General features: G+C 41.0%; 1 long non-coding RNA gene across 1 annotated transcript; it reads right to left on the minus strand.

Moving 5' to 3' along the window:
* Positions 1-14164: 14164 nt before the first annotated feature.
* Positions 14165-17884, minus strand: LOC105709595 (uncharacterized). Its single transcript, XR_001105554.2, has 3 exons — positions 17818-17884; positions 17573-17689; positions 14165-14551 (listed from the first exon to the last, which is right to left on the minus strand). It is a non-coding gene; the product is annotated as an uncharacterized LOC105709595 (long non-coding RNA).
* Positions 17885-18130: the final 246 nt, after the last annotated feature.

An 18130-nucleotide genomic window follows, 5' to 3' on the forward strand; every position in this document is an offset into this window, starting at 1 on the left:
TTCAGGAGGTGACTCTGATGCCAGAAGCACATTCATTTAGTCAAGCAGAGCCGATCCTACAAAGTGCAACTAAATTAACAAGCATTTACTTTTTGCCAAGCTCTGTGCTCCCTAGGTTTTGTAGGGGAGAGAGGTAAATCCAACTCAGTACTTGCCCCCAAGGAGCTTAGAAGTGGTAAAAATTTTCAGATTGACTCCACAAGAGATTCAAGTTATTCTCCTTTTATTTCCCAGCCTCATGCCCCAATCATATTCTGTCTTTCTCTGCCCTGCTCTGTGCTCTGAGAAGCTCTCCCCTAGGGCCTACATCATCCAGACTCCGGCTCTTTGGCCACACATTTTATTCATCCAATAAGAGGCATCAGAAGGAGGTCAGAAGGCAGAAGCAAGTGGTTGAGATATTTTTTTTCTGCCTTCTTCAGGCTTCAGCGCTGTGCTTCTGGCCTAGGCTGTAACTCTCAACAGCTCCAACTCCAGCCCAGTGGCCTTTCCTCTCTGGTTCAAATCTCACTGGGCTTACGTCCCATCATAACTTCCCATTTCTGGATATCTTCCTGTTGATTTATGTCCTGCTGCCCCTTTTAAAATGTAATCCTTGGCCGGACCCAGTGGCTCACACCTATAATCCCAGCACTTTGGGAGGCTGAAGTGGGTGGATCACGAGGTCAACAGATCGAAGCCATCCTGGTCAACATGGTGAAACCCCGTCTCTACTAAAAATACAAAAATTAGCTGAGCATGGTGGCATGTGCCGGTAGTCCCAGCTACGCTGGAGACCGAGGCAGGAGAATTGCTTGAACCCAGGAGGCGGAGGTTGCGGTGAGCCGAGATCATGCCATTGCACTCAGCCTGGGTAACGAGTGAAACGCCATCTCAAAAAAAAAGAATGTAATCTTTAAAGGCAAAAATTCTGTCTCATTCACTGATGTACCTCCAGTGTCTAGAGTCATGCCTGGTGTATGGTAGGAGATCAAATTTTTTGTGTGAAGTAAATAAGTGAATGAGTGAATGAAATAATAAAACCATCATGACCTACTGCGTGCTGATCTCTATTCCAATATTACTCACTTATTTAATCAACAAATACTTATTAAGCATCTACTGCATGCAAAACACTTTCCCTAATCCCACTTATCACTAGAAGGAAGCACACTGAAGTATACAACCATGACAGCTAGGACTTTTCCAAACCAGCTGCAAGCCAAAAATTAAATTGCTAAGACACATTACAGGTGAAAGGAGTTATGCAACCAACACTTCCTATTTCTTTAAAAAAAAAAAAACACTCAAAAGATTGATATCTATATAGCTATGTCCCCATTAAATTTTTTAAAATTACATCATCCTCTCTGTAATTGCCATTTCTTCAAAAACAGGTTAGGACTAGCTTCATCATTTAGCTCGTGTTTATTCACTGCTTACTAAGTACACACATATACACATACATCATTTAAGTGTGTGTGTATACATATACTGTTTGTGTGTATGTTAAATATATAGCCTTATGCTTACATTCTGAAATTAAGAGCCATTATGATTACATCACCTTATCTCATATGAGAGCTAAACGAGTTAATAGGTAATGTTCATTCCTTTAAATACTTCTCATGGGCAGCCATGTCTTCAGAAACGGAGAAACCCAAGAAGGTAGAGCCTAAGCACAGATTCCCAGGGACCTTTTTCTGACTCAAAAATGAGAAACAAACAGGGAGTCCTGGAAGCAGAACTTGCAGCCCAAACCCTGGTACCCTTCAGAGCCCCAGCCCAGTCTCCATCAAAGGTGTTTCATTTCCCTCATAGGTAAAGATACTGGGGACAAGGCACTCAATGCAGAGTCCTTGGGGAGGGACAGTGAATCTCTGGGCCTGAGTCTTTCAGAGACACTTGGAGTGTATGAGTCCATTCTCACACTGCTAATAAAGACATAACAGGGACTGAGCAGTTTATAAAGGAAAGATGTTTAATTGAATCACAGTTCAGCATGGCTGGGGAGGCCTCAGGAAACTTACAATCATGGCAGAAGGGGAAGCAAATACATCCTTCTTCATATGGAGGCAGCAACATGAAGTGCCAAGCAAAAGGGGGAATAGCTCCTTATAAAACCATCAGATCTTGTGAGAACTCACTCACTTACCACGAGAACTACCCCCATGATTCAATTACCTCCCACCAGGTCCTTCCCGTGGGGATTATGGAAACTACAATTCAAGATGAGATTTGGGTGGGGACATAGACAAACCATATCAAGGAGAGTGAGATATTGTTGAAAGAAATAAGGGGTGGCAAATTCAGCCAAAAGAAGGACCAACTCCTGCTTTGGAGGCACTCCACAGAGCCACACTTCTGAAGATGGCGAGGTATACTGACTGGAGACTGATCCTGGGACAGCTTCAGAAGCCTGCTGAAGATGGCAGGGCCACAAATGGACAAGTGGAAAGAGTTACTATGAAGGACAGCCTCCCCATGCAGGACTGCTTGTTTTGAACAGGGACAAACTAGCTCCACTGAAAATCCATGAAACGTTAAGGCACTGCCAATCTCCATTGATTTTCCCTGAATTCTTACAATTAAATTCCCACTCGATAAATGAGTGCCTTTGATGAAGCCATCCAGTCCTCTGCCCCTGCCTGCCAGCACTGACTAAATACAAAAGAAAGAGGGAATCTTAGGGGGAAGGAGTGCCCTGTGATTTTTGTAGGCAGATCAGGGTTTCAGGATCCAGAAGGAAACTTTGAATCAAGAGAAGAATGACCTTGCCCAGAGATGTAAGCATATGGGTCCTCTGCTGCAGCATGTGCCACTGTCACTCCCTGACATGCGCGTATGCAGAGAACTGGTATTACACAGCACTGCTTTGATCTCTCCCAGGTTTGATGTAGGGCCAAGTAGGGCCTAGAGTGAACAGAGCTCATAGGCTGGTTCCTCTGGCTGTGGACAGCCTTTTCCATTTTTCCCTAATGCACTGTACAAACATTATCTCTTTCCATTTGCGCAGTGGATGGAGCAAAGTTACAGAATACTACTTTATAGAGCCTGGCCTCCCCCTCTCCCAGCCCCACTGATGTCTTGTGCCTAGTCACATGTTTGGGTGAAAGACAGAACACTCAGCAAGGTTCAGAGCGGTTGGCTATGGCTCACAGAATACAGGCAACCGAGGGCAGAGCTACAGTACCCATTAAAACTACAGAGGGCCTGCTGACTGCCTCAAAAATCAGCAGTCCTGAGGATCTGTGGAGTGCTCTGCTGGTGTCTGAATGCCAGAGAGAGCATTCAAATCTTTTTAGACTTCCCAGAAATTCTAGTATCTGCTGTTATGACTGGTTTGTTTGTTTGTTTGTTTGTTTGTTTGAATCAGGGTCTCTCTCTGTCCCCCGGCTCAAGTGCAGTAGTGCTATCCCTGCTGACTGTGTCCTTGACCTCTGGGCTCAAGTGATCCTCCCAAGTAGCTGGAAGTATAGACATATGCCACCATGCCCAGCCTGTGACTGTTTTGATAAATGAAGAGCCGACATACTTTAAGGAGGGGAAAAGAGCTGGCCAAATGATTTTCTGCCTGGGTCAAAGAATATGGGCGAGTCGGGGAGAACATAGACTTGATTATACCAGACTAAGAAGCCCTCAGGTTACTCCCAGTGGATGCCAATCCTCTGATGTTACAAGCACTGTGTTAGGCAGCACTTGACAAGAATCTAAGTAAGTCCGTCTCTTCTTTTGAGGAGACAGTAGACCTTCATGACATAGAAAACCGAGACTAATACACTTTTATTTCATAAACGAGGATGATGCACTTAAAAGGAAAGACATAGTCACTGGAAGAGACAGCAAAATCACTCCAATCCCAAGTGACTGACTCCACAAATACCTTAAAGGCTTCTCAGAAGAATGTAGAACAATTTTACATGGAAAATAATGGGTGATTTGGATGAAAATGCTCACTCACCTCCAGGAATGCCTAAAATGACATTCCCAAGAAGCCCTGAGATGAAAAGAAAGAGTTCGAGAATCAAAGAACAATAATAAAATGCTAAAGAACCTAAAACACACGAATGAAACTGGCTGTAAATAATAAAGGGAGCCAGTTAAAATCTCTGACTGAAACTGTGCTGAAAACAATAAATGTGCCTGCTCTGTTTAGGAGAGTACATGGATGACAGCAACTTGGCATGAGACAAAGAGAGTGAATCAGAAAATGGAAATCACGTGGACTATCAACCAGGAGTCAGTGTGAAGAGACTCATTGATGCTACTAAGAGAAATGTTTCCTCTAAGAAGCTTGAAGGAGAAAAAGAAAGTTATTTTAAAATTATATAAAGAAAATAAAATGAAGAGCCTACAGATCAAATGAAAAGTTACCAAACAGAACATGTAGTCTGAAAATTCAGAGCTTAAAGGTGAGATTCAAACACCTCATCTGGGCCGGGCACGGTGGCTCACACCTGTAATCCCAGCACTTTGGGAGGTTGAGGCGGGTGGATCACTTGAGGTCAGGAGTTCGAGACCAGCCTGGCCAACATGATGAAACCCTGTCTCTACTCAAAATACAAAAATTAGCCAGGCATGATGAAGCATACCCATAATCCCACCTACTCAGAAGGCTGAGGCAGGAGAATCACTTGAACCCAGGAGGTGGAAGCTGCGGTGAGCTGAGATTGCACCATTGAACTCCAGCCTGGGTGACAGAATGAGATTCTGTTGCCAAAAAGAAAAACAAAAAAAAAAAAGGAAAGAAAATGTCATGAAACTTGGCAGAAAATCCATTTAGGAGATAGTTTACCTGTTAGAAATAGAGAATGAACTTTTTGAAACATAGGAATACATCACCAAATAAATGGAAAACACAACTCCTACAGGAAGATGAAAAAAGACTTGAAGAAAGAATTGCAAGGAACAACTTCCTTCTATCAAAGCTTAATTATTTCCCATGAGAAAAATAAGAAAGTGTGTAGCAGCTCTCTAGACTAAGAAGAAAGAAGCTCAAGGAGCTAAGAAAGGAGAAAGATGAAAATTAGCTCAAGCAGAGTTTAAATCCAGGTTTCCCAAGTAGCACTGTAGTAGGCCAGTTAATGCCACCCCTTTCCCACATGTCCATGCCCTAATCTCTGGGTCCTGTGCATATGTTATTCTACATGGCAAGAGGGACTTTATGTAATTAAGGTTATGGATTTTGAGGTGCAGAGATTATCCTGGATTAACCAGATGGGCTCAGTCTAATCACTTGAGCCCTTAAAAGCAGAGATGTTTCTCCAGCTAAAGTCAGACGTGCAGCAGAAGAGGAAATCCAAGCGTTTTCAAGTGTGAGATGGATTTGATGTGCAGTCACTGGCCCTGAGATATAGTTGCCCAGATACAAAGCTAAAAAGAGGCCTCTCGGAGCTGGTAGAAGTTCCCAGGTGACAGCCAGCAAGGAAATGGAGACCTGAGTCCTACAGCTGCGAGAAACTGGATTGTGCCCACAATTTGAGTAACTCTCCCTGTAACCTATGCTGTCAACACAGATTATAGCCTTGTGAAACCTGAAGCAGAGAAAACAGTCGAGCCAACCCAGACTTCTGACCTACAGAACTATGAGATAATAAATGTGTTGCTATAACGCACTAAACTGTGGTGATTTGTCTAGCAGCAGTAGAACACTAATGTCCCTGCTGTTCAATGGTACTCGGAAATTTAGAGTCACATGCAGGCTTGATTCCATTTGCAAAACAATGAAATTTGCATATGCACGGCCACAGATTTGCCTGCGTTCTTTCTCCTTAAAAGTTGTTTTATCTCCTTTTAGTTAGGCTGCTATTAATTGATGCTACATTTGCTCTTATCGAGGTTTGATAAAATTAGAATTTTTAAGATAGCATTTTTAAAAATAATGGTTTAAATATTATTTTTATAAAAACGTTACTTCTATTTCAGTGGACCCTACAGAATTAGATTACATAAATATTGTATTTTTAGCCAGGCACAGTGACTTATGCCTATAATCCCAGCACTTTGGGAGGCTGAGATGGATGATCACTTGAGCCCAGGAGTTCAAGACTAGCCTGAGCAACATAGCAAAACCCTGTCTCTACAAAAAATTAGCCGGGCATGGTGGTATGTGCGTGTAGTCCCAGCTACTCAGGAGGCTGAGGTGGAAGAGTCATCTCAGCCTAGGAAGTTGAGGCTGCAGTGAGTCCTGATTGCACAACTGCACTCCAGCCTGGGCAACCCATGAAACCCTGCCTCAAGAAAATAAAAACCAAATTGTATCTTCAGTGAAATAGAAGGTCCATCATTATTTAAACCATCATTGAACTTTGGCATGAACAGGTGTAGACCATTTGAAAGAATTTGAAAGAATCAAGACCATTTCTATATTCAATAAGAAATCAATAAGATAAATTAACATTTTCTTTAATACATTTGATTGTTTTTAAAAAAATACACATTTATACATTTTAAAAAATCTTAACAATACTGTCAACTAAACTTGTAATATTTTTACTAGGCTAGATTTAAATGTATACATTAATTTAAGAGAGTTGACATTTTGTTTCTTATTTTATAATTTATTTTTAACCTTTATTATTGTGTTTAGTATATTCTTTGTTGTTTAAGTGGTTCTGCTTTATTCAGTGAAATAAATATATATATCATATATATGGAAAACTATTCTATAATTGTATTAATAGATTTTAAAAACACTACCTTAGAAATGATAATAATATCAAGCCTCAAAAACAACAAATGTAGCATCAATTAAATAACAAGAGTTCAACTTAAAAGAAACAAAATGACTTTTAAGTAGAGAGAATGTAGGCAAACTTCTGTGGCTGTGGATGTACAGGAGGATAAATGGATAGATAGATAATTTCTTGAGTTTTTATTGTCTGGCAACCTGTGAGGTGCTAGAGTTCCAAAGATGAATAGACCTTTTCTCACTGTCTCTAGGGTAGAAGGAAGTGAAGGAGAGGCTGGGGAAACACACATGTAAACAAATTATTGTTCTATGATGTAATACCTGTAATTACAGGGATATGCACAGAGCCTCATGGGATTGCTGCAGAAAGATTCTCTCTGGAGGGGTTAAAGCAAAGGGAAAATTCTGAGCTGATTTTTTTTTTTAAGAGATTTAGAAATTCGGGATTATTGCAGATTGTGTACTGTGTTCAGAAAGCATTATAATAAAGTCTATACCCTTGCCTCTCAAATTTTGCCAAAAATTTAGCAAGTGCTGTGACCTAATTTCTTCTTCTGTGGTCTTTGAAAAGCAGTTTAAACTGGGACTTGGAAGACTGGAATTTTTGTACCCAGATCCAATATCTGCTAAACCAATGGTTTGGGCCTCAGTTTCCACATCTGTAAAAATAACAATGAATCATAACCACCCTGCTTATTTCATAGGACAACTGTAAATATTAAATTAGATAATATAGGTGAAAACACTTAGAAACACTAGGGCATTCTACACGTTCATCTAGGTCATGACATTTCTATCCTGAGTTGCCTGTGGCCAATATTAATTACTACTGTGCATTAAAATAGCGAATTAATCAGAGTAATAAAACTATGTGATTCCTTAGAGTCCCATAGCACATTTCTTCTGAAGCTCTGCACATTTGTCCCCTCTTCGGCTTCCTAATGTCTTTGAAGAATAAGCTGGGGCATGCATTATTACTCCAGGCTTGCAGGAGAATGAAGAGGATGAAGTAAGAAGCCCATCGTAGCATGGCTGAATCAGGATTTGAGCTCCAGCGCCTGTCTTCAGACTATTCCTTTATACACATAGTACACCGAGTCCAGGTAGAAATGAGAGTGGTGATTTCTAATAAATTATTTTGAAAGCTGCCCAGAACAGATAAAGATATATTTATTCCAATCACAGATGTTCAACAGTAAAGTTCATCCTTTTTGGTATTCAACTGGGGAAAACAATCATGCCTCCAAGTGTAAAAGAAGAGAGGACTACCTGACTGAACACCTCTCCTCCTTGTGCCCCAGTCTCCCAACTTTCTCTCAATGGTCTGCACACTGTGGGAGCTTTCTGTTCTTCTGCTCTAGCCATTCTGGGTGCAAAATGAGATTCCCCATCTCTACCTGCAGAAATTCCTCCCATCCCTAAGCTCAGCTCAAATGCCATTCACCACTAATCCCAGCCTCCAGAAATGTCTCCCTCGCTTGAAATCATTCAGTTAGATTGCTGGGTAAGAGCCCAGGCCCGCAAGGCAGTCTGTGTGCATCCAAATCTCAGTGCTACTACTTACTAATAACCTCTCCACTTCTGATCCATTGTCTGTAAGAAGGATGCTGTAGTGATAATGTTAACAATACCTGCTAATTACAAGGTTATTAAAAAAGATTAATAACAGGCAGCAAAAACAAAAATAGACAAACAGGATTACATCAAACTAAAAAGCTTCTGCACAGCAAAGGAAAGCTTCTGCAAACAAATGTTGTAAAGAGACAACCTACAGAATGGGAGAAAATATTTGCAAACCTACATCTGATAAGGGGTTAATATCCGAAGTATATAAGGAACTCAACCAACTCAAAAGCAATAATACAGATAATCCATTTTTAAAATGGGCAAAGGACCTGAATAGACATTTCTCAAAATACGACATACATGTGGCCAACAGGTATATTAAAAAATGCTCAACATTACTAATCATCAGAGAAATGCAAATTCAAATCACAATGAAATACCGACTCATACTCGCTAGAATGACTATTATCGAAAAGATGAATGGAAATTATTGCCAAGGATCCAAAGAAAAAGGAACGCTTGCACACTGTTGGTGGAAATGTAAATTTGTACAGCATTATGGAAAGCAGGATGGGGTTTCCTCAAAAAATTAGAATAGAGTTACCATATGATCCAGCAATCCCTCTTCTGGGTATATATCCATAGGAAATGAAATCAGTACATGGAAAGGATATCTGCACTCCCATGTTCACGGTGGCACTATTCAACAGCCAAGACCTGGACTCAACCTAAGTGCCAATCAATGAATGGATAAAGAAAATGTGGTATGTGTACCCAATTGAATACCTGTCAGCCTTCAAAAAGAAGGAAATCCTGTTGCAACAGCATGAATGAACCTGGAAGATGTTATGTTCACTGAAATAAGCCAGGCACAGAAGACAAATACCACATCATCTCACTTGTAAGTGGAATCTAAAAAAAAAAAAAAGTTGAACTCATAGAAGCAGAGGGTAGAATGGTGGCTACCAGGGGCTTGGGGACTTGGTGGTACTTGGTTGGTGGAGGGATTTGAGGAGATGTCGGCCATCCAAAACTTCAGTTTAGACAGAAGGGATACATTAAAGAAATCTATTGTACAGCATGGTGACTACAGATAATAACAATGTATTATTTATACTTGAAAGTCACGGAGAGTAGATAATGTGTTCTTATCTAAAAAAAATGATAAATACATGGAGGTAATACATATGTTAATTAGCTCAATTTAGTCATTCCACAATGTACACATAATTCAAAACATCATGTTTTTGAAATATATACAATCAATAAGTAATTTTTATCATTTTTATAAAATGTTTAAAAATTAAAAATACAATCATGTAAAGTACACTTGATGACACATAGAAATATACGATAAATATTAGCTGTCAAATTTTATTCCTGTGCAGCTTTTTCTTCCTATACTTGGTAGCCAGCTCTCTGAGATCAGGCATTGGTTGCACAACCCCTCTTACCTCCTGCATAAAAGTACATCTCAGCTCTGCCGTTATGAGCTCTGCGAGCCTGGCCTACCATTTAATTTCTTTAGGTCTCAGCTTCACATCCAAAAAATGGAGATAAGATGAAAATTAAAGGCAATAATTTATATTAAAGAACATAGAACAGTGCTGATCAAATAGTAAGTAAGCAACGTATTTTAACCATACTTGGTGCTTAAGAGTCTGTAATTAAAGCAATATTAAAGGATTAAGGCTCTGACATCACAATGCTCAATGATCATGATATATAAACATCTATATCACAATCACATCATGAATCCCCTAGAGCTGGGATCCAGAGGCTGTTCAATTCAGTGCCTTTCCTGCCAGGATCATCCTGCCACCTTGGGCAAATACATAGATCCAAATTTTGCATTTGCTGTAAAGGACATTAAAAAAAAACTACCAATTTTGGTGAGGAAAACATTACAACATATGAGAGTTTATTTCCCAGGTTAAAAGCCAACACAGTAATTATTAAAGACAAGATTTTGCAGCCAGAGCAGCGGGGCTCATACCTTGGCCCTCACCTGTCTTGTGATCTTGGCAAGTTTTACTTATCACGGTAACTGGAGTTCCTTAGATCTAAAGTGAGGATACCTATAGTATCTGCCTCATAGAGTTGTTGCCAAAATGAAAGGAGTTATCCTTTAGCAAGCACCCAAAGGAGTGTTTGGTGCATAGGAATCACTCAAGCTGTTATAATTCTTCTGCCTGTGAAGTTCCCTGCCTTTGACTCTACAGTGGGTCCACTGGAAGAGTTCAACATTGAAGAATAGCCTTTAGCAATGCCTGTGTGTGCTTCTGCTACACCAGGTACATGGTCCTCTTTACACCCATGTTGTCAAGTATAGATCAAATTAGGGGAGAATGCTCAAAAAGAAAACACAGATGTCAGAGAATTGACCCTTTGGCAGGCACAGACTAAGACAATAGGAGTTCCATGAACATGAGCCACATATTCAGAAGAGTTTAGACAGAACAGTGCTTTGTTGTATTTCATGAGCTCATAGTACCCAAAGAAGCTAGTCCAGTAGAACAATAGCTGATGTATCAGGTTTTTCAGTCATGTTACCAGTTGCCAGACTGCCCCAGGCATTGGCTCTGAATTCACATAACTAGAAGAGGAAAAGAATTAAAACGGTCATTCTCCATTTGACTTTAAAACTCCTAGATTATCCAAATAAAAGATAAATCAAAGTGAAACCAAAGGGTAGCCTGTGCATGGTATGGATTCCTGATGACAGTCAGAATTATTAAGTTTGTTTCATTAATGAGGTATCCAAATAGTAAGGAGCAGGATGTTTCATAAAAATGGCCTGAGGGGAACATGCTACAGAATGTCTTTAAGTTATTTTAACAGCCCTTGGGAAGTACGTTAGGGCTGCCATAAAAAGTTACCATAAACTAGGTGGCTTAAAACAACAGAAATTTATTCCTTCACAGTTCTGAGGGCTAGCAGTCCGGTATCAACGTGCTAGCAAGTTTGGTCTCTTCTGGAGAGCTGTAAGGGAGAGTTGGTTCCCTGCCTCTATCCTAGCTTCCACCAGTTACCAGCCATCTTTGGTGATCCTTAGCTTAGAGACGCAGCACTCCAATCTCTGCCTCTGTTGACACATGGCCATCTTCTTATTTGTCTCTGTGTCTTCACATGGCGTTCTCTTCTGTGTATTTATCTTTGTTCAAATTTCTCCTTTTTTATTAGGTTGGTATAAAAGTAATTGTGGTGGCTCACGCCTGTAATCCCAACACTATGGAAGGCTGAAACGGGCAGATTACCTGAGATCAGAAGTTCGAGACCAGCCTGGCCAATGTGGTGAAACTCCATCTCAACCAAAAAAAAAAAATGTAGCTGGGTGTGGTGGCGTGAGTCTGTAGTTACAGCTACTCAGGAGGCTGAGCCAGGAGAATCACTTGAACCTGGGAGGTGGATGTTGCAGTGAGCTAAGATCATGCAACTGCACTCCAGCCTGGGCAACAAGAGGAAAACTCTGTCTCAAAATAATGATAATAATAATTATTATTATTATTCCAGTAATGAAAGTAGTTAGTAAGTAACCGAAAGTAATGGCAAAAACCACAATGACTTTTGTGCCAACCTAATACAAGAACACTGGTCACACTGGATTTGGACCCACCCTAATGACCTCATTTTAACTTGATTCCATCTGCAAAGATCCGAATTCCAAATAAGGTGATATTTACAGGTATCAAGGGTTAGGATTTCAACATATCTCTCTGGGAGACACTATTCCACCAATAGCAGGTGGCAAATTTGCTAATTGCTAAAGAGTATTTAGAGTTGATCAGGTTTTTCCCATTGGTCTGTACCATCTTCATTCCTTAGATAAGGAAGGCAAACATATTTAACCTTTGGACTTGATTGTGGCTGGGATAATGATCTTCCAGTAGTTTGCATTTAAGTTTTTTTTTTTTTTAATGTTTTTTCAGGTTTTAAAAGAAATGGTATTTGCCTTGTCTTTAAATCTATTAACTCTTTATGTGCATGTCACACCAAAAAAAGTAAAATCACTAAGGCTTTTGAGTTGGTCACTGTTGCCCATGAAGTGAAAGAAAAAAGAAGAGAGTCCATTGGGAGAAATAACTGAATTCTCACCAGAGGCCTGCTGTAGACAAAGAACTTCACTAGATGGGACGGGAAATGTAGCAAGTTCCTCTTTCAAGGAAGCCTGGAATAGGACATTCGAGCCCTCTCTGTATCTTAAAAGTAGGAAGGAAGTTTGGTTTCAGGATTTTGGCTTCCAAAGTTGCAAAGGTAAGTTATGAGAGGAAGGGCAGCAACTTACAGCTCCATGCAAGCAAATGGTTCCTCGTTTTCCTCATTCTTTAGGAAACAACCATTAAGAAAAAAAAGCTGGACCGGTGCAGTGGCTTACACCTGTAATCCCAGGACTTAAGGAGGTCGAGGCGGGCAGATTGCTTGAGCCCAGAAGTTGGAGACCAGCCTTGGCAACATGGTGAAACCCCGTCTCTACTAAAAAATAGAAAAAATTGTCTGGGTGAGATGGCTCCTACTGTTGCTTGTTTTGTGAATAAAATTTTATTGCACACAGCCACTCCTATTAGTTTTTTTGTCTAGGACTACTTCTCATTATGATGGCAGAGTGGAGTGTTACCCAAAGTACCTGAAATATCTACTATCTGGCCCTTAACAGAAAAATAAAAGTCACACTTAGGTCTACATAAGGAATTAGAAACTAAAGAACAGCACAAGACACCAAACACCCTACACATGGGTTACAGGTAGTAACTCGCAATGAATTTCTTGGCATCACCATTTCATTGGCAAATCTATTAGCTTAGTGATAAAAGCTTGGCATTAGTACTCATTAGAAAAAGCCAAATAGGGTTTAAACAACTGAAAATTTCTAGTAATCACAAGAATAAGGACGCAATTAGTTGAGGTTCTATTAAGAATTACAACCCCAGAACTGATAGAAAAGGAGAGACTGAATCACAGTCTAGCAGAGCTTTCCAGGATTAAAGCAGGAGATGAAAACCTCTTCTTACCCTTGTTTATAACCACATTTTTTGTTAGGATGAAATTTGGCATAACTTCTCCCTGCTATTGTTCTTGTAATTTTCCCATCCCTTTCCTGGAACACTAAGCTATGGGAGGGTGCACCCAAATAGTGCTGGAGACACCATGCCCTTCACAGGATCCTCCCAAAGCTTTGCTCCAGACACTAGCACCCTGGATAAAGCACCTGCCACTTTGTCCCAGGGGCTGAGGCTTCTCTCCAGGCTCCGGCATCTGCTCAATTTTCAAGCCCTCTTGCTTTGATCTCATGTGCCCACACTTTCAACCCAAACTGTGCCTTTCTGGCCAGTCCCTATGGATGAATGCCTCAGCTGAACTGTCTGCCTGGATTTCCATAAGATCATTTTTGGTTCCAGGATCTACAACAAAAGCACCAGACCTGATCTATCCCAGTCTGCTCTGACCTCATCATTTTTCCCCTGAGGGCACAAATGCCCAATGTCTAGCACTAAGCCACAGGGACATCTACATAGAATGTTGGCTGTTCCCTTTTTGCTGAATCTGTCTTTCCATGACAATTTCTGGGTTAACTCATCTCAGAGCATACCAGAACCTGAAGGGTCTGCTGATCCTTTATATCCTACAAGAATAAATGAATTAGTAGATATAAAGTTCTTGGAAGTGTGCCTGACTAGAATAAGCACCTTATATGTTACCCATAATTTGATCAAAGTCTCAGCTGGTGATTGCAGTTTCTTAGTGCTACATGGTGTTCAGAGAGATGCTAGAACCTAGCATTTGCCTCTAAAAGCAGAATTTATCTTTGATTGCTGAAATGTTACTTTTGTCTAGGATCTCCTTTGAATATTTCTCAATTCCTGTTTTTAGGTAGAGAAGAAAATCTTTGGAAATGTGATTTTAAGTAGAATGAGAAGGCAAAAATACCTGTAGTATTTGTTTGTGTTTTATTTTTAAGCCACAGAAACAATTTTGTCAATAAATGGATGATTCTTGAACCTTCAAAAGCTTTGTCTAAAATGGAAGCACTTCTGTTTTCATCTTCTTAATAGAATGTCTTTTACCATTTTGCATGTAGCAAAAAAATATATTCCCCAAATACTAGCACAGAAAGAACTACTAAAAGTGAGAGACAGTCTGTTTATCCAGGATAACTGCAGTCCCTCAGGGCAAGGACCATCTATTTTCATGTGCTGCTAAACTGTCCGTGATTATGATCTGCTGAGTGTTTACTGCCTATTTCTCATGCTTCATATCTCTCTGTTGCTGACTTCTTGCCTTTTGAGCTCTTGAACCAGCTGGCTGTGGTGGACAGGGCTGTAGGAAGGAGTGTAATAGTAATCAGGAAGTGAAGGTGCTGGTTCCCCCACAAAGGCCAAACTGGGAACGAAGCTGTCTGAAAGATCATTTGGGTACAACACATGCTATACTATTCCTGACATTATCTGTCAGGTGTCCAATCCACAGGTAGCAAGGTGGGATGGATAATAATTAATGTGTCTGTGGGGACCAGACTGATAGCTTGGTAGCCACTGGGAAATTTCAGACAGCAGGCATGGCTCCAGATATGAGATAATCTGTGATCTTTTGACAGGTATCCTTTAGAATAGCTGAAGGTGGCATTGGGCCCATATTTGCCTCCAGGTGTAAAGGACATCCCAGAAGCATTTCGTCCAATACAAAGTCTGAGAGGTTCCTTATATCTTGTGCTAGATTTACTGTTGCCCTTATTATATATCATATATATCCATCTTCCCCATTAAATTCTGAGCTTCTTAAGGGTTAAAGTCACATAAATTTCTTTTTTCTTTTTGAGACAGAGTCTCGTTCTATCACCCAGGCTGGAGTGCAGTGGGGCAATCTTGGCTCACTGCAACCTTCACCTCCTGGGTTCAAGCAATTCTTCTGTCTCAGCCTCCCAAGTAGCTGGAACTACAGGCGCATGCCACCATGCCGGCTAAATTTTTTGTATTTTTAGTAGAGACAGGGTTTCACCATATTGGTCAGGCTGATCTTGAACTCTTGACCTCGTGATCCGCCCACCTCAGCCTCCCAAAGTGCTGGGATTACAGGCATGAGCCACCACGCTCAACAAAGTCATATAATTTTCATGTTTAGTTCCCCAATGCCCAGCAATTTATTAATCAATCAGCCAATTTTATGTTTTTTTAAAAGAAAAAGAAAAACACTGTACTTCATACCTGAATTAGACCAAACAGTTGATACACTAATGGGACATTAGGGACTCCTCCAGGGGGGATTAAAAGTGGTATCTTCCGCCGGGCACGGTGGCTCACGCCTGTAATCCTAGCACTTTGGGAGGCTGAGGTGGATGGATCACCCGAGGTGAGGAGTTCAAGACCAGCCTGGCCATCATGGTGAAACCCCGTCTTTAAAAAAAATAAATAAATAAAAATAAAAATAAATAAAAGTGGTATCTTCCTTTCTCCTGACCCATTCTCTTGAGTCATTTGCAAATGAACTGGGAATGTTAGTCCCACTCTTGCCTTAAAACAGAAAGGCTCTGGATGTAGGGCCCTGGAATAATAGGACTAACTTTTTCCATCCACCCACCCTCGAGGTGACACCAGCTGCTTTCAAGCCTGGCTGGAGGGATTCACCCAAATGCTTATTGTCATCTATTGCATCATCTTCTAGGAAAGAACAAAATTGCTTTCATATCTCCATGTCCCTAAATGGTCTTTATCTAATCTGACCAGAGTCATCTCTTGCCAGCAGCACTGTCCATCCTTGCAGCACCCAGGGTCACCCTGACCAAACACTCTGGAAGTGTGCGTGATTCATCAAGTCCCACCTTCTGGAAGTCACAACAGTAGTATGAGTAGACAACAGGACCAGAGTGACGGCAATAGCAGTGGTCAACCTGCATCAACAGAGAACCAAGACCGCACGTTCTTCTTTCATTCTCCATCCACACAAACACTCTCTTTTCTTTTTATAATAAATTCAGATACGCCTTCCAGTTCCTTGATCTTAATCTCTCACTCTGAATCTGTTTAGATTTAACACCTTCATGTAGCTATTTACGACCCAATGGTTTACTATCTGGGTTGATGTTCTAGACTCTGACATCTAGTCAAATATTTCATCAAATATTGGATTCATGACTGAAGAGAAGACTTTAAAACTTTCAAAAGGATAGGAACCAGAGACCAGGTATGGTGGCTCACACCTGTAATCCCAGCAATTTGGGAGGCCAAAGCGAGGGCATCACTTGAGGCTAGGAGTTAGAGACCAGCCTGGGCAACATGTTGAAACTTTATTGCTATTAAAAATACAAAAATTAGCTAGGCATGATGGTGGGTGCCTGTATTCGGAGCTACTTAGGAGGCTAAGGCATGAGAATCACTTGAACTTGAGAGGCAGAGGCTGCAGTGAGCTGAGATTGCACCACTGCATTCCAGCCTGGGCGACAAAGCGAGACCCTGTCTCAAAAGAAAAGGATAAGAACCAGAGCAGCAAACTCAACCCTGACACATTGCCGCGTAGCTCAGAAATATCTGTCTAGATGTTAAAAGGGTAAATAGAAAAAGCTCATGCTCCATATGCCCCTGTTGAATTCAGACGTTATAAGAAGGATGTGGGAAGTAGAAGAGAATGAATTATGAGGTGTGCTGGCCCAAAGCCACATGCCTTGTGGGGGAACAAATTCTTTGACCACCCTCAACAATAGTGACTCCCAACCTCCTTGGAATTTTGGCACCCAATCATTTTGTACTTGATGATCCAGTCTTGATTTGACAATCTCCACTCCTGTGCTTGGCATGAAAAAAGTTATGCAGCATACATTTATTTCATTTTTTCCTAATGAATATGAACAAACATCACTTTTATTGCAAGCATTTTATAGTCTTCCTTGAAACAACTTGCATCATCCTGGCTAAATGAAACACTTTTTTTTTTTGAGAGAGTCTTGCTCTGTCACCCAGGCTGGAGTGTAGTGGCGCAGTCTCGGCTCACTGCAACCTCCACCTCCTGGGTTCAAGCAATTCTGCTTCAGCCTCCTGAGTGGCTGGGACTACAGGTGCCTGAGACCATACCCAGCTAATTTTTTGTATTTTTAGTAGAAGCGGAGTTTCACCATGTTAGTCAGGATGGTGTTGATCTCCTGGCCTCGTGATCTGCCTGCCTCAGCCTCCCAAAATGCTGGGATTACAGGCATGAGCCATTTTTTAAAAAAATTAAACTTAAGCAGTTGTGTAGCTAACACAACACTACAGTCAGTAAGAGAGCATGATGCCAGAGCCCCAGGAAATAGACGGCGATCCTGATTTCAGTGAGGGAGACAGTGTGAAAAAGGGAGACTTCCCAGGATACCCGAGCATGCTTTCTGCAAATGGATTCCAGAACATCTCCTCATGTCCTTCCAGCAAGTTTTCCAGTAAGCCTTCCAGTGAGCCTTCACTTGAGCTAGTTTCAGTTTGTTTTCCATCCCTCCAAACAAATGATCCTGGTCTAAATTATGCTGAATTGACACTCAGAAAAAGATCAACAGCGACCAGTAAAAAGCCTTGGCAGACACATAATCTGCCTTCTCTCTTCAGCCCCTTGGAGCATAGTACCTTGCTGGGAGTGGAGGAGTGAGACAGAGGCTGCTTCTGTGTGTGGGATCACGTATATGCTGCCTGGTTTTCCTACAACCAGCTCTGACACTCCTGCCTAACAGAGCCACCTACCCATGTCTGAAATATCCAACTCTGGAGAAAAGATAACATTTTTCTTGGCTTCTTTGACTGATATCTTTGGAGAGAGCAAAGGAAAAAGAGATAAACAACACAGAGTAGAAAGATGAAACAAAACATGGAGAACTGTGGGAAATGTATCCCCACCCAAAGAAGCACACTTCATTCTGCACGAAGAAAAGATCCTGGATTT

The sequence above is a fragment of the Aotus nancymaae genome, unplaced genomic scaffold, assembly GCF_030222135.1.
Source record: "Aotus nancymaae isolate 86718 unplaced genomic scaffold, 86718_ANA_hifiasm-v0.15.2.pri h1tg000040l, whole genome shotgun sequence".
NCBI lineage: Eukaryota > Metazoa > Chordata > Mammalia > Primates > Aotidae > Aotus > Aotus nancymaae.